We start from the raw sequence: 27,568 nt of genomic DNA on the forward strand, positions 1-27,568 counted from the left end.
TCATCTTATTTTAACAGTCAAATAAGTTTCTCTCAGAGTACTTTCCCAATACTTTTTTCCCAAACTGTCCAAGAAGGTAGAAAATGATACAGTTAAAATGTGAAACTGTTACACTACAGAAACATTTGCTGTCAGTTTTGTCAGGAAAATTATCCAAAAGTTGGAAGTAAGCAAAAGAGATTACTAGATGTTCTTTTAATAAAATGCTGACTTTGTATTTTCTGTGCATTTTTACCACCGTGGAGGAACAGACCTTAGTAAGCAAAGTTGTGTCAAGTAGACATGCAAAGAATCTCCACTCAACAAAAGAGAAAGCTCCAAAGGTTAATGCACATGGACCTGTAGGACTTCTGGAGGTGGGGCTGCTAACCCAACCACCTTATTTTGACATTGCCTGGAAATACCTAGCTTCTTCAATACTCTACCAGTTTTAAATCAGTACTGTTTCCCTCCTTAATCAATGAGTTGAATATAAGTTTTGACAAGTTTTCATTTCGTATTTGGATGAGGGACATGATCTTTTAACCTTTTGAAAATTGTACTCTAACAGTTCCTCCTCTAATAAGGGCTTCTTATTAATTACCAGCATAATTTAAGTTGTCCCAAATGCTTTGGAAAACAATTTGGTATTTATATTATAAAATAAACCAAAGGTTCTATAAAATTCCAATCAAAATCACATAGGCAATGTTGTGGAACTTGATAAGCTCATTCTATAGAGGGTGAAAGATTAAACTAAATAAGACATTTGTGAAGAAGAATAAAGAGTAGATATTTTCCCTACCTGATATCAAGACTTATGATCCTACAGTAATTAAAAGATTATAAGTATGGCACAGAGAAAGAAAAATTGATTCATGGAATAAAACAGTCAAGAAATTGACTCATGCATATATTGCATATTATTATGTAACAAAAAGAGTATGACAGGTCAATAGTAAAAAGAAGAACTTTCAATAAATTGATTTTTTAAACAGTTATCCAAATAGGAAAAAAAAAGTGAAATTGGACCCCTATCTCACACCATATGGATTAAATCACCTTTACATAGATTAAGGAAACTTTTTTTTTTTTTTTTTTTTTTTTTTTTTTTTTTTTTTATGCGTTACGCGGGCCTCTCACTGTTGTGGCCTCTCCCGTTGCGGAGGACAGGCTCCGGACGCGCAGGCTCAGCGGCCATGGCTCACGGGCCCAGCCGCTCCGCGGCACGTGGGATCTTCCCAGACCGGGGCACGAACCCGTGTCCCCTGCATCGGCAGGCGGACTCTCAACCACTGCGCCACCAGGGAAGCCCTAAGGAAACTTTTAAACTCTTATTAAAAAATAATGGTGAGGGCTCCCCTGGTTGCACTCCGCAATGGGAGAGGCCACAACAGTGAGAGGCCCGTGTACTGCAAAAAAAAAAAAAAAAAAAAAAAAAAGGTAGAAGAAATGGCAGGTACAAAGGGAAAAAAAATGTGAGAAAAAGTATAGTACATTTATGGAATTAAAAGAAGTTAAAATGGCTAGAGCACAGGAAGTGTACCAGGTAATAGCAATATGGGAAAGCAGAGAGGTAGAGAAGAAGCCAGATAATTAAAAGAACTTGAATAGAAGCCAAGAAAGGTGTTAATAAACAGTGACAGTACCATGGAGGAGCTACTTATTGAAAATACCCAAGCACTCCACTGAACATACAGATGTATTACCTCATTTAATTCTCAAGACATACCCTTAATGGTACTATTACTATTTCCATTTTACAGATTAGGAGACAGAGGCATTTGCCCAAAATCACACAAATCCTACATGGTGGACCTAGCATTCACAACCAGGCAGACTAACTCCCATACGCCTAAGCCTGATGATATATGAGCTTTAACCAAGAAAGAAAAATCGTGGTATATAAATCAAATTTACTTTTCTTTTTGCTATTTTTTACTGAGATAAAGGATGGATTTTAAGGACAGAAGGGAATGAATGAGCTAAGGATACCCAGGAGGAGTAAACTGTGATGAGAACTTTTAAGATCTACTATCTCAGCAACTTTTTTTAAGATCTACTACCTTAGCAACTTTCAAATATGCTATACAGTATTTTAAACTACAGTCACCATGTTGTACATTACATGCCCAGGACATTTATTTTATAGCTGGAGGTCTGTACTTTGACCATCTCCACCCCAAATTTACTTTTTATTTTTTAAGATATTGTATTTTTTTTCTGATTATAAAATATAGTAAAACGAATTATAAAATATACAACCATAGCTGATAGACATTTTTGGAATTTATTGGATTAAATTTTATTTACACAAGAAATACTGCCTAACAATTTCACCTTCAACTATTTTAGTTTAGTAAATAAATATTATCCCTAAGACTGTACCATGATTAAGTACCATATAACTGAATTTGGTAGACATGGAATTTTGGCACCCAGCCCGCTCTCCTTCAATGATAGCTGGATAATTGCTAGCTCTAAGCTGCTACAGGCTCTGCCTCGGTTGCAATGAGCCAGCCTACCTGAGATCACACCTTTCACAATCCAAACTCTTATCAAGGTCTGCTTCCAGAGAATCCGATAAGAGACACTGGCAATTACTTTAGATAGATTGTCTATGAGTTTAACGGCAACTCAACTTGATCAAAAAGCAAGCAACTGATTGTGATTACATTGGCAACGTACAGATAACAGCAAACTGCTTTATCACAAGAAGACTTCAAAGTAACTCAGGATTTTGCTTCTGACAATATGGTAAAACATATTCCATAAACTCTTCCCAAATGAAATACCTTGAGAAGTTAAATAAATTATTAAACGCACACGCACACACACACCACACCACTTTTTTAACGTGTATATCTTAGTTAGTAGGAAAGTAAGGGAAATCCTTAGAAGCCAGAAAAGACAAGAAATTAAGAAACCAGAGATATAAGTTAGCATTAAATCTGCTGTTCACCCTGGTGCTTTCTGCCAATTTTTGATGATATGGAGTTTCTATTTTGACAGACAGGAGACCTGGCAAAGAAATCTCCCACAGAAATCCCCTAGAAAGAACCAGGGTTATTGAAAAGGCAATGTACATCATCAGTGCATGAACTAAGGAAAATCTCTTATAGCAGAAGAGGATGTGAATGCACTTGGCCGTCTTGGCTATGCATTGATCCGTAATGAAAGAAATAAAGAGGCACTGAGACTTGCTGTATTCATTTTCTAGAGCTGCCATTACAAAATACCTGGGTGACTTAAACAACAGAAATTTATTTTCTCATAGTTCTGGAGGCTGGAAGTCTAAGATCAAGGTGCCAGCAGGTTGATTTCTCCTGAGGCCTTTCTCCTTGGCTGGCAGAGGGCACCTTCTGACTGTGTCCTCACGGGATCCTCCCTCTGAGTTCAAGCATCCGTGCTGCCTCTGTGTGAGCAAATTTCCCCTTTTTACAAGGACACCAGTCAGATTGGATTAGGGCCCATCCTGATGGCCTCATTTTAACTTAATTACCCTTTAAAGGCCCTGCCTCCAAATACAGTCACGTTCTGAAGTACTGAGGATTAGGGCTTCAACATAACGAATGTTGTAGGGCACAATTCAGCCCATAACACTTACAAACAATAAACCTGAAATCATTGGCTTCAATTCCTCACCTCTTCTTCTTTCTTAAGCCTATTCCACTTCTCCACCAAATCTGCAATCATCAAGGTCACCAGTGACCTCTACGTGGCACGATGCAGAAATCAGGTCATCTAACCTATTCTATCAGCATTGGGCATAGTCGATCACTTCCTCATCCTTGAATCCCTTTCTTCACTCTATTCTCTTGGTTTTCTTCCACCTTACAGTTTACTCCTCCTGGGTATCCTTGGCTCATTCATTCCCTTCTGTCCTTAAAATCCATCCTTTTGCAGCTATACTCAAAGAGTAATGAATCTCTATGCCCAAGTTTGCCAAATTTATATATCCCGCCCACTCCTCTCTCCTAAACTCATACATTCAAATTCAACTGCCTACTCAACTTTTCTACCGGGATCTCTAGTGGATGTCTCCAACTTGGCATAACCAAGACCTAAATTTCTGATTTTTTCCCCTGGAATCTTCTCCCAATCTGAGCTGATGTTAAATCCATGCTTCTGGTGGTACACACAAAAGTCATGTAGTTATACCCGAATCCTCTTTTCACTTGAGCATACATTAATATTATTCTCCAGAGTTCTTTGAGCAGTACAAATCTTTTAGCAGAATAAGAAAGAAGAAACTTTTTTAAAAAACGCTTATAATCAACATGTTTGGTCAACACCAGCTTGCAAGAATGACCTAAAGATATTTAAACCTGCCTGCAGGTTAAAATTGATTTTCAAGGCAAGGTATGGAAAAACAAAGTGAAACAAAACTTCAAGTGATAAATATAAATATAGAACCCAAATGGAAACTTCATCCATGTATCAATCTAGAAAAATACGTGCAAAATATTTCACATCACTGAAAGAACTGTGATGTGCAAAGTCTTCTATCCTGAGCCATGACCTTTAATTAGATACCACTGCAAAAACTGCCAGATTAGATACCTAGGGATGTATAGTGACACAGAGGGAAGTATTGGAAAGGAAATAACCACCCACTTTCTTCTTCCCATCACCTTATTGTGTCTGAGAAAGGAGATACTCTGATCTACCTGCTAATTTTCCCTATGCTATCCCCTCGCTCCCCCCAATTAATTCCAATTCTATCATCCAGAGTTCTATAAAAATTCAGGATTGGTTTGAGGATAAAATTTGTCATCGCACAGTTTCTTAAAGCCTCATTAAATCGCAAGCTCCACTAGAGCGATACTTATCAGGTTTTGCTTATAACTGTTTGCCCAGGGCCTAGAATAGAGTGGATGTTCACTAATATATATGGAGTGAAAAATTATTTGGCAGTAGTTGCTGCTGACACCACGTTAGCATCCAAAGTTGACAACTATCAGCATGCAGTGGCTGGCAATCTGTGGCTACTGCCATCTGGCATCTATGCTGGGCAACAAGAACTCCCAAGTTACCTTGCTCCAAAAGGAAGAACACATTTGTCAGTTTGCAAATGCATGCTTCTGATTTGCTGTGGATAATATGGATACTCTAGCATGCCATAGTCCCTCTTTACTTTCTCAACCAGACTTAATTATCCTACGAGTTACTGGGCTTTTAAGTTTGTGGGTCCACTACTTTTCAATAAAAAATATTCAGCTGGATCTTAAGAAAAATGAACAGCTCAAACTAATTAAGCTTTCTTTTGCCTTCCTTCTCCACCTTGCTCTGCTTCCTTCAGGTCTCATTTCAGATGCCACCCCAACCTCCTTCCTCACCAAAGTCTTTAAGTGACACACATGTATTTTTGTTTAGCGCACTCGATTCCTTTGACCATAGTGCTTATTATAATGTATCAGAAGGATCTTTTGAAAGGTGTCTATCCATCAGATAAACCTTACAGAGCACAAACCTAGTTCTATGGCATAGAACACAGAAATGTAAAAGAAGGAAAAAGTTAACTTTTAAACAATATTTACATAATTAGAAATTTGGTCCATTTACATTTTGAAAATGTATACCCTCCTTGAGCAAAGCAGAAACCGCTTAGCTTAGTGCTTTGCAAGAATAAAGAGCAAAAATAGACTGAAATAGACAGGAAGCTACCAAGTACCAGATGGAATGCATCATTAATAACATCGAACTATAAGCCTCATCAAGAGTTGATTTGAGGGCATGTTTCTTGCTGTGTGTCCCTCCAAAGCTGCTAGTAATGGCTTTGCTTGGCTCTAAAATTGTGAGCGCAGGAACTATGTCTATTTTGCTCATTTTGATTGTGTTCTCAGAAGCTAACACAGTGCCAGGTACACATAATAGGTACTCAATATATTTGCTGAGAGTTGAATGAATTTTGCTATAGAAGTTTGCTTTTTGCTCGTTATTATTTACATTCTTATCTGCCAAATCATATTGTCAATTTAAAATCTCTTCTGAAGATGTTTCTAATTTTCCATCATCCTTCCTTTACACATTCTGATGTGGAGGCATATTTGAAATTTCCACCCAGTATTTCCTTCAACCTTCACTCCTCAATATTTTCTGCCCTGTGGGAGAAGTACTATTGAAAATACATATATTTTTCTTTCTGATACTTTCAGAATAACTATTGCACTTCACAAAAATTACTGATAAAATGTGGCTAAAAATGTGTACCATGTGAACATTGACATATATTTACTTAAATATTTAAATAAGTACATGTACAGTATTTGAATAGTAATTTACATATTTAACTAAGCAGTGGCATCTCTATATTTATATAAAAATATAAGATAGTTGATTTCCATTTATTCATTTCTGTTGGATATTTTTCTTTTACATATTAATAAATCATTAAATTCCAAAAGTATCACTTTGGTAATTCTGCCAAAACATGGCTTTTAGAATCGTGAAACTATTTGCCCCTGAAATGAAACATGTAAGATATCTCTCAGATCAAATAAGTCTGAATTACAATCATCAGTTTTTAAGAGGGAAACAAAAATGAATAGAGCTCATCTCAAAGAACAAATGAAACAAAGCCACAATAGATGACAGAATCCATCCCAGATGGATGGATTGAACCTCTTGTCAGAACCCAAGTCTCTGGTTCAGGGAAATTGAAAAATATGTTTTAAAGTACTAAAAAAAAAAAAAAAAAATTGGGGAAAATTCTGGGTCCTGGCTCACCATCATTGACAATATTCATGGAAAGGAACTATGAGGATGGTTGTACAGCATTTGTAGCATTTTTTAGATGAAAGCAATTTTACTAGCAACCACAGCTATGGGTATAACTACAGCATGACCCTTTCAAGGATCCTGAGGTTTGTCACCAGAACTCAGAAAGCTGCCACCTCACATTCTAATCCCTATTAAGAAGGCTTCCAACTCTAAATATCAATACAAGGCTTTTAGTTTTCTGTTAAAAGATAGTCATTCTACACTATAAAATAGATGATAAGCTCAAGAATACTAATACCATGCAAACTTGCTTACCACTCTAGTATTTATGAAAATATGAATATTTCATTTTTCATTTATAAAGTTGAGCAAGCCCTGGCTCGCCATTAGCAAGGAAGGTGTTCCTTAGAATTAGAAAAAAGTTGAAGTGAAATTAAAGCCTGATTATAGATATATCTTGTGAAAATAACTGAGATTCAATTGTAATGGAATTTTTCTTCTTAATGATGGAATCATATTTTCCCTCATTTAAAGAAAAAATGGAAATGCCAAGAATATGTGTAGCTTTATCTAACAACCAAAGAATATAAAGATCTCTATAATTATATTTAACAATATGTTTATGCAGAAAGAATCTCTACTTGGCAATTCCATTTCAAACTAGCTTTCACTTTCTCCATGCATATCTGACAATTCTACCCTTTTTTTTCTTATTAAACTTGTTTGTAAATGTACTTGGTATTAATTCATGTTAACAAAAGTTAAAATTAAAGTGAAAAACTTAATTTTGTTGTCCAAAAATGTTATAGGTCTCTTATATACAAATGCTGAAAGATACTACATATGCAAAAAGTATTATTAATAGAGATGCCAGCAGTTTCTGATGAAGAACAGATTTACATATACCAAAACAATGTTATAATTTATACGAAGAGTCAGTAAAATCTGCAGTAATGAAGTTACTAAATCTTACATATTTATGCTTTGACTAAAAAAACTTGCAGATGCCTGAATTGACTATATTATTTGATATGTGTTATATCACTTAAGACTTCAGTTTGCAATTGAGGAAACAAACCTATTCAAACTATCTTAAATTAAAAAGGAATTTAAACTCATTCATAATTGAAAAGTGCCAGCCTGGGATTGACTGACGGAATGGCTTGAAGCAGGAGCTCATCAATTTCACTGACTTTATTTTTCTCCATCTCCCAGGCTTCATTTCCCTTACTTTATCCTGAAACGGATTTTCCTTTATGGTAATTAGATCTCTACAACTGCTTCAGAAATTGCATCTGTTCATGTGAAGTGCAGAGAAAAAGAAGCAAGTCTTTACCAGAATCTCATTGACCACAGGGTGTCAATGGATCTGATTGTGCCATATATCCATCCCTAAATTAAACACTGAGTTCAGGGGATGAATTTCTCTGATTGGCTTAGCCTTGGCCATATTCTTCGGTCTCAAATCTGGAGCTTAATTAGGGGTGGGGTGGAGGGAGGAAGGCACTAAAGCCCATGGACTGAGATGGAGGAATAGGTGGTTTTCCAGAGAGAAATCAAGAATCAAGATCAAAAATGAGCAACTGGGGCTTCCCTGATGGTGCAGTGGTTAAGAGTCCGCCTGCCGATGCAGGGGACACGGGTTCGTGCCCCGGTCTGGGAGGATCCCACACGCCGCGGAGCGGCTGGGCCCGTGGGCCATGGCCGCTGAGCCTGCGCGTCCGGAGCCTGTGCTCTGCAACGGGAGAGGCCACAACAGTGAGAGGCCCGCATACCGCAAAAAAGAGCAACTGGATGCCAGTGGCAATACGATGTATGATATGATGCAAATTATACGATGTAAAACAATACAGTTCACATTAAAATCACACATAATCAGATTTATTTTCAGTGCTAAGCAGGATCTTCATGTTCCTATATCTTAAATATAGTTATCATAAATAATATTGAAAAATGACATTAGAAGTGCATTAGGGCATTTCTACCTTGATTTAATATTTGGGGTGTCAGCTTATTACGGCAGTTCCTAGCTATCAAAATTTCATTTTGCATACATCTCTAGCTACAAGTAGATAGGAAAATCAAATTAGATATAATTTTGTGTTAAACTGTCCCCTAGCTTAGAGAAAATTAAGTTAAATAAAATGCCAGGTTTCAACTTTTATAAATACAGGGAGTGTTTTGTTATATAATCTTCAGTTTTTACATCTATTTTATATTGTTATGACTGGAGTAGAGAAAGCAAAGGAAGGTGATCATGGGAAGGTGTCAAGGTTTCATAAGCCACATTAAGGAGTTTGAAATTGGACTTTAAAGGTAACGGGGAGCCATTTAGATAGAGAATTATTTGTTATGTCTGTGGTTTTTGATAGTTCTGATCAGTATAGACATTGCATTTAAAGGGTCATGGTTAAATATGAGGAAACCCCAGTAGTCCAGGAAAAAGGTGATGTTAAGTAAATTTAAAAACAAACACTTATTTAGGGCTAGGAATAAGACAATTTGGTGATTTGTTGTATATCAAGGTCCCTGTGGAGAAAAGAAGTCAAATTTGACTCCCAGATTTCTATCTCGAGCATCTGATTAGATGTGGGTGTCATTTAACAGGAAAGCAAATATCAGAAAAGAGATATTTCAGTGATTTTTAGTTGTTGGAGAATAACTAGTGAAGAGATAGAAAATGACAAAATCAACATTCTCAGTAGTTTCACGGTCATTTGTGGATTTTCACAAAGCAGCAAAAAATGTGAGTCTTTAGGGCGAGTTTTCAGCTGAGGTTGAACAAGATGCTCTAACTTCTTTTATATATATATTTTAATATATTTTATATATATATATATATAACTTCTCATACTTTGAACAAGTGCCTTTTCTATGGTCTATTTAGTGTCATGTTTTTTGCATTTTGTGTGCTTTTTGTTGGTGATTTCGCTGTTCAAAATAACCCTCAAGCCACAATGCTGAAGTACTGTCTGGGTTCCTAGATGCCAGGCTGGGATGTACCTTATGGAGAAAATATGCTTGTTAGGTAAGCTTCATTCAGGAATAAGTTAGTGTTATTGGCTGTGAGTTCAATGTTCCTTCAGAAAAAGGAAGTTCACTGATCTGTATGTGAGCCTGCTCTGGAAAATGTCTAATTGAGATCTATAGTGTATGATGAAGCTATGGAAAAGTTGGAAAACTGGCTAAATGTGTGGATTCATGAGATGTGAACAACGAGATGTTCACACATGCGTACCTGTATACAAATTATATATACAGTTAACCCTTAAACAATGCAGGGGTTAGAGATCAGTCAAAAATTCACTGGTAACTTTATAGTAGGCCCTCTGTATCCTTGAACTTAACCAACCACAGACCACGTACTACTGTAATTTTTACCATTTAAAAAAATCCACATACAAGTGGACCCACGCAGTTCAATCCTGTGTTGTTCAAGGGTCAACTGTATATATATTATATAAACATAGATATAATATGAAGTTATCACTTGTACTAATTCTTGATCAGGACCTACCTTGTAGTTATACTTGGATAGTATAATGTATACTTGTCTGTTCTTTAAATGTTACCAACACAAAGGCACTAACAGCCTTATACATTTTTATATTCCCCACAGTGTGTTGGTTCTACAGTATACCCCTCAAAATTTCCTGTTGAAGAAACAAAGGGTTTTTTGAAATGGCAAATTATCTTTTATTCATTTTAATGGGAATGGAAAAGGTAGACCTCAGAGCATTTATGAGCCATTTATTAGCTTCAGTAATTTGTCTTTTGTTATCAAAGTATAAGGTTTTACTACCACAAAGGCTGAAAGTACACACATAGAAATCTATCACACGAAAATAAAGTTGGTTAAAATTAACTGAAATGTGTTCCGAATTATTCACACATAATGACACTTTACTAGCAAAACAGGGTGACCTAAAATCAATGGTATTAATAATCTAACAAATTTCCCCAAAATGAGGCCATTATCTTTACAGTTTCAAGTACTTTAAAAGCTGCTTGAATTTCTTTCACAGGGAAGAATATTAATAGGAAACCATTATTCCGCTTATAAATCAGCATGTGTCCTTTGAAAGTAGCATATATTTCTAGCATATGAAGGATATATGCTTAATAACGCAGAATCTTTCATTTAAATAAAAAAATAAAGTTGCAATTTGAAAAGTTTCCATTACTTTAAATAACTGAATGTGAAACAAAGTTCCTGATGCACATGAAGGAAATTTGAAAAGTTTCCATTACTTTAAATAATTGAATGTGAAACAAAGTTCCTGATGCACATGAAGGAACATAATTCATATAAAGAAATACACGAAGCTTCAAGTTGAATTCATTTCTCACTGTAATCTGCAGATTACAGTGAAAAGATCCAATCTGTAGGTCAAGAAACTATGAAAAGATCCAATCTGTAGGTCAAGAAACTATTCAAGAAACCTGTTTTTACACTTATGCATCTTCAACAATTACATAGCTCAAGCACTTTGTCCTAAGTATGTGCAAGGCAGGTTGAAAAATACGGGTAAAAGGAAACAGAAGGAAAAAACAATCCCAAATGACTAATAAGAGGAAAAAATTTTCATCACCAATAAAAATTTTCATCTCCAAAATGTACTTGTATTAGATTAGTCATAAATACCATCTTAATATATGTCTGCTATATGCTAAGAATGTATTTTTTATTAATTTTTATTGTTGTGTACAACTAATGTACAACATTAAGCTAGTTCAGGTGTACTACATAATGATTTGACATTTGCATACATTATGAAATGATCACCAGGGTAGGTATAGGAACCATCTTTCACCGCACAATGTTATTACAATATATGACCATATTCCTTATGCTATATATTATATCCCTGTGACTTACTTATTATAAAACTGGAGGTTTGTACCTTCTAACCCCTTCACCTATTTTGCCCACCACTCTCTATTCTGGCACCCACTGGTTTCTTCTCTGCATCTATGAGTCTGTTCTCACTTTGTTTTGCTTATTTCTTTTGGTTTTTAGATTCCACATATAAGTGAGTTTGTGTGTTGTCTTTCACTGTTTGACTTATCTCACTCAGCATAATACCCTAGTCACAAAAAGATTTCTCCTTTTTTATGGCTGAGTTACATTTTATTGTGTGTGTGTATATATATATATGTATATATATACATATATATATACATATATATATATATATATATATATACACACACATACATACTATATATCACCTCTTCTTTATCCATTCATCTATCAATGGACACTTAGGTTGCTTCCATATCTTGCCCATTGTGAATAATGCTGCAATGAACATTAGAGTGTATACATCTTTTTGAATTAGTTTTTTATTTTCTTCAGGTAAACACCCAGAATTGAAAGTGCTGGATCATAGGGCATTTCTATTTTTAATTTTTTGAGGACTCCATACTTCTTTCCATAGTGGCTTCACAAATTTACATGCTCACCAATAGTACACTAGTGTTCCCTTTTCTCCACATTTTCATCAACATTTGTTATTGGTAGTCTTTTTGACGATAGCCATTCTGTCAGATGTGAGGTGGTATCTCATTGTGGTTTTGATTTGTATTTCCCCGGTTAGTGATGTTGAGCATCTTTTCAGTTACCTGTTGGCCATTTGTAAGTCTTCTTTGAAAAAATGTCTATTTAGGTCTTCTGCCCAGGTTATTTGCATTTTTGTATGAGTTCTTTGTATATTTTAGATATTAACCCCTTTATTGGATATATGGTTTGCAAATATCTTCTATTCAGCAGGCAGCCTTTCTGTCTTGTTGATAGTTTCCTTCCCTGTCCCAAAGCTTTTCAGTTTGATGTAGTCTCATTTGTTTACTTTTGTTTCCTTTGCCTGAGGAGACAGATTCAAAAAAATATGCCTAAGACTGAGGTCAGAGTGCACCGCCTGTGTTTTCTTCTAGAAGCTTTATGATTTCAAGTCTTACATTTAAGTCTTTAATCGGTTTTGAATTAATTTTTTTATAGTGTGAGAAAGTATTGTGTTGGCCAAAAAGTTTGTTCGGGTTTTCTGTAACATCTTATGGAAAACCCAAACAAACTTTTTGGCCAACCCAATAGTTCAGCTTAATTCTTCACTGTAGCTGTCTAGTTTTCTCAACACCATTTACTGAACAGGCTCTCTTTTTCTCATTGTATATTCTTGCCTCCTTTGTTATGGGTCAATTGAACACATAAGTGTGGTTTTATTTCTGGGCTCTCCACTCTGTTCCACAGATTTATGTGTCTGTTTTTGTGACAGCACCACACTACTTTGATTATTGTAGCTTTGTAGTACAGTTTAAAATCAGGGAGTGTGATACCTCCAGCTTTGTTCTTTTCTCTCAAGATCGTTTTGGATATTCAGGGTCTTGTGTGTTTCTATACAAACTTTAGAATTATTTGTTCAAGTTCTGTGAAAAACACCATTGGTATTTTGATAGGGAATGCACTGAATATGTCTTGGGTAGTATAGTCATATTAACAATACTAATTCTTCCAATCCATGAGTATGTATATCCGTTTGTATTGTCTTCAATGTCTTTCAACAGCATCTCACAGTTTTCCAAGTACAGATGTTTTACCTCCTTGGTTAGATTTAGTTCTAGGCATTTTATTCTTTCTGGTGCAATTGTAGATGGGATTTTCTTAATTTTTTTCTGATAGGTTGTCATTAGCATATGGAAACTCAACAGATTTCTGTATACTAACTTTGTATCCTGCAAATTTACTGAATTCATCAATGAGCTCTAATAATTTTGCATGGAGTCTTTAGCTCTTTAGGAATTTCTACATATAGAATCAAGTCATCTGCAAAGACAGTTTTACTTCTTCCGTTCCAATTTGGATTCCTTTTATTTCTTTTTTTCTTGACTGATTGCTGTGGTTAGGACTTCTAAAACTATATTGAGTAAAAGTGGTGAGAGTGGGCATCCATGTCTTGTTCCTGATCTCAGAGAAAATGCTTTCAGCTTTTCACCATTAAGTATGATGTTAGCTGTGGGTTTGTCATATATGGCCCTTATTATGTTGAAGCCTATTCTCTCTGTACCCTCTATACTTTGTTGAGAATTTTTATCATAAATAGACATTGAATGTTATCAAAAGCTTTTCTTCATCTATTAAGATGATCATATAATTTTTATACTTCAGTTTGTTAGTGTAGTGTATTAGGTTGATTAACTTGCAGATATTGAAACATTCTTACATCATGAGAGGAAATCTCACGTGGTGAGAGTTTATGATACTTTTAATGTATTGTTGAATTTGGTTTGCTAATATTGTTTGAGGATTTTTGCATCTATGTCTATCAGAGGCATTGGGCTATAATTTTCTCTTTTTGTGGTGTCTTTTCTGGTTTTGGTATCAGGGTGGAGCTGACCTTGTACAATGAGCTTGGAAGCCCTCTTTCCACTTCAATTTTTTGGAACAGTTTGAGAAGGATAGGTGTTAACTCTTGTTTAAATGTTTGGTAGAATTCACCTGTGAAGCCGTCTGGTCCTGGACTTATGTTTGTTGGGAGTTTTTAAATTACTGACTCAATTCCATTCCTGGTAATATCTGTTCAAATTTTCTATTTGTTCATGACTCAGTTTTGGAAGATTGTATGTTTCTAGGAATTTATCCATTTCTTCTAAATTGTCCATTTTATTAGTATATAATTGTTCATAGTAATTTCTTAGGATCCTCTGTATTTCTGTGGTGTCAGTCATAACTTGCCTTCTTTCATTTATGATTTTATAGATTTGGACCATGTCTCCTTTTTTCTTGATGAGTCTGGCTAAAAGTTTATCAAGTTTATCTCTTCAAAGACTAAGTTTTCTACTTTTTTTTTTTAACTCTCTATTTCATTTACTTCTGCTCTGATCTTTATTCTGCCTTTCTACTACTGGGTTTAGTTTGTTCTTCTATTTCCAGTTTGTTTAAGGTTGGATTATTTATTTGAGATTTTTCTTGTTTCCTGAGGTAGGCTTGTATCACTATAAACTTCCCTCTTAGAACTGCTTTTGCTTCATGCCATAGATTTTGAACCAGTGTATTTCTGTTTCTGTTTGTCTCCAGGTATTTTTAAAATTTCCTCTTTGATTTCTTCGGTGAAACACAGGTTGTTTAGTAGCATATTGCTGACCCTCTATGTGTTTGTATTTTTTGCAGTTTTTCTAGTAGTTGATTTCTAGTCTTAGACTATTGTGGTTGCCAAATATATTTGATATGATTTCAATCTTAATAATTTTATCAATACTTGTTTTGTGTCCCAGTATGTGATCTATCCTGGAGAATGTTCCATGTGTACTTGAAAAGAGTGTGTATTCTACTGCTTTTGGATAGAATGTTCTATAAAAACCTATTAAGTCCAACTGGTCTAACATGTCATTTACTGCCAGTGTTTCCTTATTAATTCTGTCTGGATAATCTGTCCATTGATGTAAGTAGGGTGTTAAAGTTCCCTACTATTATTGTGTCACTGTAAATTTCTCCCTTCATGTTTGGTCCCAGAGGTCTCGTAAATTATCCTCATTTTTTAAAATTCTATTTTCTTTTTTCTGTTCAGCATAGGTGATTTCCATTACTCTTTCAATTCTCTGATCCATTCCTCTGTATCATCTAATCTACCATTGATCCCCTCTAATGTATTTTTTATTTCAATTGTTTATTTTTCAGCTCTGTTTAGCTATTCTTTATATTCTCTAACTCTTTGTTAAAATTCTCACTGTGCTCATCTATTCTTCTGCAGAGTTCATTGAGCACCTTTATGATCATTACTTTAAATTCTTTATTGGATAGATTGCTTTCCTCCACCTCATTTATTTTTCTGAAGTTTAATTTTGTCCCCTCATTTGGAACATATTCCTCTATCTCTTTGTTTTGCCAAATTATCTGTATTTATTTCTATGCATTAGGTAGGTTGGTTACATTTCCTGATCTTGGAGAAATGGCCTTATGTAGGAGATGTCCTATGAGGCCCAGCAACACTCTCCCATCTGGTCACCAGAGCTGTATGATCTAGGGGTGCCCCCTATGTGGACTGTGTGGGCCCACCCATTGCAGCAGGTCCAACTTCTCTGGGTGCACTGTAGGCAGGGCTGGCCCCTGGCCTGGTTGGCTACCAGGTTCTGCCCTTTACTGTGGTCACAGGCCAGCTGGTGGGCGGGACCAGTTCCTAGTGCAGCTGGCTGTGGGGCCCAGGAGATCTTGGGGCTGTGTTGGCCCATTATTTGGTGTGGCCAGGTCTGAGGGCAGCTGGCTATGGGGGTCAGGGACACCCTGGCTGGTGCTGGCCCACCGATGAGCAGGGTTGGGTCCTGGTCACTGGCTGTAGGGCCCAGGTTGAGCCTGGGGCTGGTGCTGACCTGCTGGTGAGGGGGTAAGCCCCCAGCACTAATAAGATAGAGGGAGAATTCCCAAAATGGTGCTTGCCAGCCCCAGTGTCCTTGTGGTAGGATGAGCTCCATAAAATGGCTGCTGCCAGTATCTACATCCCCAAGGGGAGTTCAAGTTGCTTCCTGCATCTCTGGGAGGACTGCCAAGATGAGCAAGCGGTCTGACCCAGGCTTCTTTCAAATACTGCCTGTGCACTGAAACTCTGAGCATGTGAGATTTTGTGCATGCAAAGAGCAAAGTCTGTTTCCTACAGCCCTCTGGCTCTCCCATAGGTAAGCCCTGCTGGCCTCAAAGCCAGACATTCTAGGGACTTGTCTCCTAAGTGCAGGATTTCCAGGCTGGAGAGCCCAATGTGAGGCTCAGATCCCTTGCTCCTTGAACCTCTGCAATTGTGATTATCCCCTCACTCATGGGTTGCCTACTGTGAGGTGTGGGTGTTAACTATAGCACGTCTCATTATGGTTGGTTCCTTCTTTATAACTTTAATTGTGGAAAATGTTTTCTGCTCGTCTTCAGGTCTTTCTCATCAATATTTGTGCTATAAATACTTGTAATTTTGGTGTGTCTCTGGGAGGGGGTGAGCTCAGGGTCTTCCTGCTCCACCATTTTAGCCACACACTTGGCATTGTTTTTCTAATATTACAAAATAACTAAGAATTATTATTCTCATTATACAAATGAGGCAGATGGGGCTCAGGAAGTTCAGTATTTACCCAAGGTCACACTGCTAGTAAGTCATGAAGCTGGAATTTAAAAGAAGTGCAACTTTGCAATGAAAATAAAATGAATCTTGAAGACTTACCCCCATATTTCTTACAGTTTACCTCATAAAATCACTACATGTAAAGGGCCGTAAGTCCTTCTGCACAAAAGTTCTTTGGAATTAGACTTATAGTTAGAAACTGAAGCCCAGAATAGATAAGCAATGTGACTAAGGTGCATCCCTTTCACACATAGTGTCAGAGCAAAAACCGAACACAATTCTGATTCTCAGATCACGGCTCTTGTTGATGTATTAGATTTCTTCTGCCATATCTCCCCTACTTTTAACTTATCAACTTTCTCAGCTTCAAATCAATTTTGATTAACTACCTCTAATAAACATTTTTAAAGAAAAAACAATACGATAATGATCAATAATGGATTGACAGCCATCCTGTCACTAGTCTTATACTCTCGGTAATCATCTCTATGGGAAAATGACCACTTGCAGGTAAAAAATTAAAAGGTTATGCTTTGTCAGTCAAAATAGCCTGTCTCATTTTTAAACAATGTTTTAATTTCTTTAGTACATCAGTGCTGTGATCATTGTAAACACATGATCATTGAAAACAAGTCCTTTTGATTTTGCATAAGATAATACCTTCTGGCACGTGAATAAGATGTGGAATTACTCTGAACAAACATTTTACCCCCAATATTACAACCCTGGGTGGCCCCAAGCATTTACAAATGCTGAAAAATATCTTCAGATACAACTAATTTTATTATTTTTTGTTTTCCTCTGAGCGCAAGAGGAAATTCTTAAGCTGCCATTTCAATTGCAAAAACAAATTATGTGTGATCCTTTCCTCACTTCTCTCAGAGTGACTCTTTTTGTTCAAGCAAGGATCAAATAGAAATGGCATATATTAACTTCTAATTTTCTAATGATATCCAAGCCAAAGAAGGTATTATTGACCTAAGAGCCAAGAATAAATGCAATAAATCTTTATTCACTATGGGTTATCGCCCAAACTTTTACTTGACTACAGTCCATTTAAGGAAGAAGCATTTTAGTTTTAAGTGTTGATCATAAAATACATAATCATTAATGGAGTAGAGATATATCTTTTATGGGAGTTTCCTTTTTACCGCCTCAGACTGCTCATCAGTAATAAAAATTGGTTAGAATTTCGCTTTCCCATTAGGTAGAATTATTCCCTTGACTGGTGACATCAATGTATCTGAAACAACCCATCTGCAAGGCTGACAGCCTGGCCTAAAATGTGCCAATAAAAGGAGCAGAAGCAGGAGTTGGCATTTGAGAGAAAGCTATTGTAGTCAGTCAAAAGCAGGAAAAGTCAGGCAAGACGTATCTATGCATTAGATGGCCCCATACCTGTCATACTTACAGTTATGCTATACATAAATATTTAACTCTTGAATATGTATCTTAAAATAAATAATGTGATTGAATGATTTTTTTTTTTAGAACAAACATTGGGCTTAACATATTCAAAATACCTTCCATTTAAAAAAAAATACCTCCCATTTAAATAAAAATGTTAGAAACAGAATATTATGTTGAATCAGAGCAATTGATAATGATTTAAAGTGGGAGCATATGTTATATACTCAATTATGCTACGGTATCTTAAAAATAAATTACTAAATTAAATATTACTAAATGCTAAAAGAATTTTCTTAAATGTATCTCTCTTTTTGATCATTAAAATAAATATATTAAAACATGCAATATAAGTTCACTGAAATCACGAATTATTAAAAGTACTCTGGGATATTAGTAAATTAGTAAAGAACAAATACTGATAGCTCTATCCATGTCAACAAAAGCCCTTGAACATTGTTTTCATTTTTTCAGCCCCTTGATGTTGTAGCTTACCCTACAGTACCTTTCTCGTGAGTCAGATATTGATGGTTGAAGTCGTGGAAAAGGCACAAAAGTGGAGCCACAAGGAACTATCTGTGGAGACATTATGATCTTCTGCTCAGATATTTGTTCAAGAGAAAGAAATGTGTTTACAGCCACAAACTCCTTTCAATCCAGTTACAAGATCAAAGGAATTAAGACTTCTGTTTTTACCATGACTTTAGAAAGATTTGATAGGGTGTCAACATTTCGGCTCCAGCAGCTGATTCTAATTTCTTTAATGCTATCTGTAATTCTGCGTTGCTTGACAGACAATTAAGGAAATGTTAATGATGCAGGAAGACCAGCCTACGTTAACATAATTATTCCACAGAACACTGCATAGTGAATAAGTTGTCACACACTCCTCTCTATTTCTTTCTAAGAATCTTCTATTTATCTGTATTTAGTCTTGGGATGTTTGATGTTCAAAATATAGAAATATCACTTGTTTCAGAAAATACATAAACTTTTCTCTGGTAAATTATGAAGAATTTGAAAAAAATAGATTTGTAAAAGAAAAGAATCTGAAAAGGAATAGATACGTATATGTATAACTGAATCACTTTGCTGTACAACTGAAATGAACACAACATTGTAAATCAACTATACTTCAATAATAATAAAAAAAAGAAAGTATCACACTGTCCTCAAGAAAAAGGTCTTTGTTATAAATTCAGACTTTTCATGATGAAAACAAAACAAATTCAGATGCTAATTTTCAGAAAAGTCTATGGTACTGAGACCATGCTACCAAACACACAAGCCTTACAACTCAGAACAATATGAGTGATCATATTTCAAACAGCAAGGGCTTTCTGCAACTAAAATATATATACACACTAAATGTTAAATTCCAAGAGGACATTATTGTTTAGCATGGCCCTTTAAAATGGCTGACATATTGAGAGACACCGTAAATGAGGAGAAGGTTCTTCTAGGCATAACTGGAATGGCAGAGTATATGAAAGAAAAAAATATATATATATGTATGAATTAATAAAAATACAGACATACATAAAATGTACAAGTCTCATTAAAAGGCAGTGATAATGTTAGGAAGATATTAGCAATTTATATGATAACAATGGTGCACAGAAGTATATAAACTTTTTTCTTTTGTAGCCTCACTCATTATAATCTTGCTTGGATTGTGAAAAATCAAAGCAATGTAAGTGCCCAATAATAGAAAATCAGATAAAAATATTTTTGGTACATCAATAATATGGAATAGTAAGCCATCACAAATAATGATGGAAAGCTAATCATAATATATTATTAAGTGGAAAACCAATAAATAAACAAACAAAAATAGGTTACCAAATACCATTGTCGTTTGATTCTGTTTAGATAAAGCCCATACACCTCAAAATAGAAAAAAAAAATCTGGATTATTATACAACAAGTTATTAGCATTGATGAAATTATGCTTTTGTGGGTTTTTTGAAGTTTCTGGTGGTTGTTGTTAATCAATTATTTTCCACCTTTCCCGTAGTGACCACGTACTACTTATGTAATAAAAATAAAGCACTGGGCTTCCCTGGTGGCGCAGTGGTTGAGAGTCCGCCTGCCGATGCAGGGGACACGGGTTCGTGCCCCGCTCCGGGAAGATCCCACATGCCGCGGAGCGGCTGGGCCCGTGAGCCATGGCCGCTAAGCCTGCGCGTCCGGAGCCTGTGCTCCGCAACGGGAGAGGCCAGGGCAGTGAAAGGCCCGCGTACCGCAAAAAAATTTTTTTAAATAAATTAATAAATAAATAAAGCACTAACTAAAGAAAATGAACCAGTTGTACCAAGTGACAACACTATCACAAAGTTTGACCACGATTTTACTTCCTAAAATGTGTATCCCTTCAAAATCACTTTCTGGATGTCATTTACAAAGATCCAAATAATTGCTCTCTGGTGACATGAGGTCATTTTAAAGTACGTCATGCTGGAAATCACATGACATCCAGAGTCAGAATTGAGAGCTCCTCATCCTAAATACTACTTACTAGTTAGTTCAGCTAATTAGACTTCAGGCCCTACCAGCTTCCCAGGGTTATTTGCTAAGCTCAGAAAAGAAGTTTAGAAGAACAAATCAAAGGCCAAATATTTACTGTAAATAGCAATTTTACAAAACATAAGTTCTTGACCTTATCACTATAGATCAAGCACTGTATTACCTAATATCCTTATTTACCTTATTAATATCCTTATTACCTAATATCCTTATTAAGTTATCCTATAACTTATATCCTTCTGCAGAGTCTCTGGAGGTTGCTTCTGTCATTCCTTCCAGTACAATGTATGTGCTTTGCTGTTCAGAGCTCAGGAGGCATTTTCTTCAACTCAACGGAGCTGGACCCATACTTTTCCACCAGTCCCATCAGGGAGTCCCACAGTTCTCAGAGCAGAATCCCCAAGCAGACTTCCTAGAGAACAGGTTACCATCTGGGGATTATAATGTTGAGGGAAATGGACAAAATTCAGAGCCACAGGACTTGCATAGACTGGCTAGTCCCATAGGACTTTGAACAAACCAAGGTTACCTAACTGTTCTGAGACTCACAGTTTCCTCGAAGCGGTGAAATGGGGGTAGTAATTCTTACTTCCTAATGTTAACGAGAACGAAATGAGAATGCGTGTGAAATACCTAATATAGAAACTGACATAGTAGCCTCTCGATTTTCTTTCTCATATCCTTATTAGCCTGGTATTCTTAAGATAACCATCATTATCACACAAGGCTAATAAAATTTTACCCCACAGCAAATAGACATTTTAGTAAGGCGTCCCAGTATTATCCCTAAGAAATGTAGATTTGTGGTAAGTTTATTGAAACAACAAAAATAACTCAAGGGTTCCGAGATGATTATAGCAGGATCTCTAGTCAGGCTGTACTACAGTCTCTCTCTATGAAGTAATCAGAGATGCCTTTATTCCAGCAATTTAATGTAATTAGACCATATGGCTGCTGGTGGAAGTGCAGAAGCACAGCTGAAGCAGTATTTCCTAGCATTTAGTTTTATAAAGTGATGGCAGAGAGTACCTAGGTAGGCTTATCTGGGAACTAACTTTTTTGCTCTGCCCATGCATAAGCCATCAAAATCCTCAAATTGGTGATTTAGCTTCATTTGCTTAATACTACAGTAAAGTGGGTTTTCTTAGTAAACAAAGCCTTCATTAGTCTTTTCTCCCTCTTAGGAAAGAAATGCCTTATCACATGCTCACATTCATTTATTTCACAGTGACTGCAAATGAGGATCAACAGAAATAATATTCTGACTTAAACCTTTAGTCCATGAAATATCTTTTCAAAACATCAGAGTTTGGGCTAACAGTGCACGCTGCCAGGAACAACTCATTCTGACTCTGAATAGTATCATCAACACCAACAGTAGCCAAGCAAGAAGCAGGGAAAAGTAGGTGATTTGTACCATTTCCATGTAATGTATTTGGACATCATTTGAGTTTCCAGAACTAAATCAACAGAGCCATTCAACAGCTAAGTTCATTTTTAAACTTCATATGCTGGAGCCCTTTAACATTTCTGAGCTCAAACTTGGAACATGAGTCTTACTAACCAGAAAGGAAGGAAAATGTAGAGATAAACAAACGAGAAGACAGACAGGATCCTTGAGACCACCATATGTTTCTTATTTCATACTAGAATGTTCAGTATACCTAGCAGGATTCTGTGTGCATAATATTTATTAAATGGAATAAAAAGAAAAAAGTCAAAAAATTGTAACTATATTGCAACCTCCAATAATTTATCAGCAGAACATACTTTTCAATATATTTAACGATTCCCTGCGGCTGAGTCAAAATCAATTACCTCTGCTTTCTATTTGAACTTCTGCATGTAAAAAGGGATGTTTATAGGATAATATCCCGCTCTATTAATATGCTTTGATAAATAATCAAGTTGATGAGCTCTTCTTATGGAGAAAAGGAAACCCTCCTACACTGTTGGTGAGAATGTAAATTGGTACAGCCACTACAGAGAACAGTATGGAGATTCCTTAAAAATGAGTTGCCATATGGTCTAGCAATCCCACTTCTATGCATATATCTGGAGAACACTATAATTTGAAAAGATACATGCACCTCAATGTTCATAGCAGCACTATTCACAATAGCCAAGGCATGGAAGCAACCTAAGTATCCATCGACAGATGAATGGATAAAGAAGATGTGGTATATATACACAAAGAAATCTTAGCCATAGAAAAGAATGAAATAATGCCATTTGCAGCAACATAAATGGACCTAGAGATTATCATACTAATATGTGGAATCTAAAAACAAAAAAATGATACACATGAACTTATTTACAAAATGGAAAGACTCACAGACTTAGAGAACAAACTTACAGTTACCAAAGGGAAAAGGTGGGGAGAGGGATAAATTAAGAGTTTGGGATTAACAGATGCATACTACTACATATAAAATAGATAAGCAACAAGGACCTACTATACAGCACAGGGAACAATATTCAATATCTTGTAATAATCTATAATGGAAAAGAATCTGAAAAAGAATGTGTGTGTGTGTGTGTATAAATATATATACATGTACATATGTATATATATATCTCACTTTGCTGTATACCTGACACTAACACAACATTGTAAATTAACTATACGTCAATTAAAAAAATAATAAAGGCAGTATCAGTAGCATATAGGAAGTGGGAAATCCAAACCACCTGAATCAGTTAATGACAACTCCAATGAAAAAAGACAACTGAAAACAACTCTAATAAGTATTTCAGAAAATGTAGTAAAATTGGGCTCTTTGAAAACAGTCCAAAAAATGTTTTTAAGTCATGCTCATTTTCTTTGTACATTTTTATAACCTTGGTTTTGTAGCATCATGACCTGATAGGAGAAGGATATTATATGTAACACAAGTTATAGGTAATTATGTTCATAGGGAACCCTAATCTGAAGTACCTACAACTGTATATAATGTCAAGCCATATTAAAATGAGATTTTACTAAATTGTAAGACTCCGTTTTCAATATACCATTTGACTACCTTGATTCATTAGTCTCAAAATTTTCTAACTTCTGCTTACTATCCTAGCACCACCCAGCTGAAAAATTAACTTAAAAATGTATTCAGAGGATTAGAGCTTCAGAAATGAAATATGCACTTCCATGAAATGTATCTCTATTTGAATGAAAAATAAATAAATGGCTTTAACTCCCTCTTCATGTTTTATTATGTTACAGTTTTATATTTTGTTGAAGTGAGGGCATTTCATGTATTTCATGCAAAGTGTTGTTAAATAACTTCCTGAAGACAGAAATGAGAAATGAATACAAAGAATAATTTTAAATAACTAATATATTTCAAGAAATTATCCATTATAAACTAACTGAGCTTCTTCAGTTATTAAAAAAAATAATAGGACTATTTACTGAGGATTGACAAAAGGATATGAGAAAAAAAGATTTGGGGGGAGATAAAACAAAGTAGATAGAATATCAGTGCCATTAATTCATTCATTCAATAAACATTTGAGTACTCCATATGTACTGGGCACTGTATGGCCTGCTGAGAATACTATGCCCTCCCTCACAGGGCTTTCTGAAATCATTATTATGCATACATAAAGTATAATCGTTGGTATATTTAATAATTTTCAACATGTTTATCATGTTTCAACTATAAATTTCTGACTTCTGTGAATAAATATCAAAATATTAATATCTTACACTGTGTAAAAAGTTTAAAAATAAGAACAGCTAATGTTTTTAAGGGTATTAGTGTCTCTTACATAGAACGGCATTATTCCACATTCTTAACAAATATTTTCAATTTCATCACACACAATATTTAGTTTTTATTTTAAATAAACTACTCTTCTTACAAAGAGGGGCTTTTCCTCCTCCTTTATAGTCATTAAGTAATGACTACAACTCTTATCAATAGAATAAAATGCAATGGCATGATCTTAGTATTAGTTTCTGCTTTAAATTGTGGAAGGAGATATGAAATAAATTTTTTCTCTGACATCTACAGGTCAGTAAGTGAACCTTCTAATTATTAGCCTTTAAACGATCATTAAAATTAAAGAAATTGTCTGATCTCTAAAGCCCTATGATTTGGAATCAATAATTTAATTATTTAATTACAGAATGCTGTGGTACACCGGAGATAAACCCACAAATCTCTAAAAGGATTATAAAATGTATATTTGCCAGGGCTAAAGAGAGAATGTCTTAACAGCATGGCAGATGACTGTTGAAGGTCATAATCATCCAATTGGTTAGCATATTTCAAGCTATTAGTGCAAGATTCTAACGTAAAATGAAAATTTAACCTTTTCCAAACAAGTGATAATATTAATTATAATGGCGTGCTACTAGTTTTTGCTTTTACTGAAACAATCCTGTTTAAATAATTTAATAAACTCGTAAAATACTCTGAAATAATCTCTATGCAATAAATCAGTATCTATTCAACAAAGGTTTGTTTAAATTTAAATAGTAATAAAGTAAAATGCATTTCCTATGTTGAAGTCCCTTTTTAAGGGTAGCTGAATTTTACTTTCAACATTATGGCTATAATTCAATGCTGTTGTTGGGATGAAAGGATCACACTCTTAATTGTCTTAAGTCCCAAAGAAAGAGCGCATGCTTTAACAAATGTTATAATCCCTCCAGAAAAACATTTCATTCTCCCTCTAACCACTGCGAAAAACAATCCCCTGATATCGGGTGTCATCCAATGTTCTGAACATCTGAGGATGCAAGAGGAAACAGACTGAAATTGCAGAAAGAAAAATTAAATTATACATATAACTGCAAGTCAGGGACCATATTTGGAAAAAAAAAAAAAAACCTCTATTTTAAACTCCATTTGCCAATTTTCCAATCCAATTCCCCTTAAAAGGAAGTTAGATAAAGTAAAATCACTCAGGTGAAAATTACGTAATGAAAGTCACTATAAATTCAATTTTCCTGTTTATATGTTTGTGAAAATAGCAGCACTGAACATCAACCTACCAACAGACAGCAACAAAACTTTGAACACCTAAGTTCCATGAGCATAGAATGGTGCCAAGTGGAAGCAGCATATTTATGTGACTGAATAGTAGTTGTTGTTGTTCAGTTCTATAACCATGGAGTATGATCAACCTCTGTTAAAAATCACAGTCCAGGGATTCCCTGGTGGCGCAGTGGTTGAGTGTCCGCCTGCTGATGCAGGGGACGTGGGTTCGTGCCCCGGTCCGGGAGGATCCCACATGCCGCGGAGCGGCTGGGCCTGTGGGCCATGGCCGCTGGGCCTGCATGTCCAGAGCCTGTGCTCCGCGATGGGAGAGGTCACAGCAGTGAGAGGCCCGCGTACCGCAATAAAAAAAAAAAAAAAGAAAACTACAGTCCATCCCCTAGCTAGTACATAGGAGAAATGTTGCTAATCCTCTTCTTCATTACTTCGTCTATAAAATAGAAATAATATCTACTTCATAGTGTTGGTAAGTGGATTAAGCGAGATAAAGTACCAAGTGTCTAGCATCTAATCGTCACTCGAAAGTGTTACGTCTTCTTCCCTAAGTAATATATTGAATTGAACATATAAGACAAAAAAAATTAAGATATTTAATAATCAGTATTATGAATACACTAAAGCAAAAAACATCAGTTAAAAATGAAATGAATTGTGTTCAGAACCCAACAACATATTTTGCTGTACTTCAGGGGTCAGCAAACAATAGCTCAGAAGCCAAATCTCACCCACTGCCTGTTTTTTTTATAACCTGTGAACAAAGCATGTTTTTTATATTTTTAAATGTCTGGAATAAATTCAAAGAAGAAGAATATTTCATGGCATATGAAACTCAAATTTCAATGTCCATAAATAAAGTTTTATTTCAGCTCAAACATGTTCATTCATCTACATATTGTGTACAGATGCTCTTTAAGTTACAACAGCAGAGTTGACTACTTGTAAAAGAGTCCTTACGGCCTACAGGGCCTAGACTAATTACGGTAATTTCTGGTCCTTTCCATAGGAAAAATTTGCTGATTCCTGTTCTAGCAAGCAGAATATCCTATCTTCTGCCATAACCTATTTTGTTACATTTTAGCAAGACCTTTAAGAGACTCACTTTTTGATTATAGAGGATTTGTTTTAATTATCTGATAATACACCCTGGACTTTTAACTAATCCATATCCTATGAGATGAGATGATGTCAGGACACTAAAAAAAAAAAATGCTTATTGAGGGCTTCCCTGGTGGCGCTATGGTTGAGAGTCCGCCTGCCGATGCAGGGGACACGGGTTCGTGCCCCGGTCTGGGGGGATCCCACATGCCACGGAGCGGCTGGGCCCGTGAGCCATGGCCGCTGAGCCTGCGCGTCCCGAGCCTGTGCTCCGCAACAGGAGAGGCCGCAACAGTGAGAGGCCCGTGTACCGCAAAAAAAAAAAAAAGCTCATTGAATGGAGGTATGGATGAAAATTGGGTAGAGGACAAAGCCCAGAGAAAGACTTTTCACAACATTCTTGTACAGTCATTGATTATTAATATATGTAAATATGTTACCTATTCAAAGTATATGCTTATTTTTTAAGAGAGGAGATGATCAAACCCTTTAAGCACAATGTTTTCCTCTGTCAAATTAAGAAAAAATTGTGCATAGTTTTTATAAAAGTTAGAAATATAACATTTATAATTTTAAAAATCAAGATTTAAAAGGCTTAAATAACTAACTCACTTACACTGAGTTAAAATCTACCTAACGTATTCTATTAAAAAAAATAGTTTCTAAGGTGCACTTTTTAATCTAATTAGAATTTCTTAATTACCTTCTATGAATTGAACCAAATATGCATTACCCTTCCAA

The 27,568-nt window shown here is 35.6% G+C and overlaps 1 protein-coding gene across 3 annotated transcripts in view; it reads right to left on the reverse strand.

Annotated features, from left to right (window-relative positions):
• KCNT2 (potassium sodium-activated channel subfamily T member 2) overlaps positions 1 to 27,568 on the reverse strand; it is a 370,804-nt gene that overhangs the window by 272,050 nt on the left and 71,186 nt on the right. The gene's annotated exons all lie outside the window — the stretch shown is intronic.

The sequence above is a fragment of the Phocoena phocoena genome, chromosome 1, assembly GCF_963924675.1.
Source record: "Phocoena phocoena chromosome 1, mPhoPho1.1, whole genome shotgun sequence".
In the NCBI taxonomy this organism is placed as follows: Eukaryota; Metazoa; Chordata; class Mammalia; order Artiodactyla; family Phocoenidae; genus Phocoena; species Phocoena phocoena.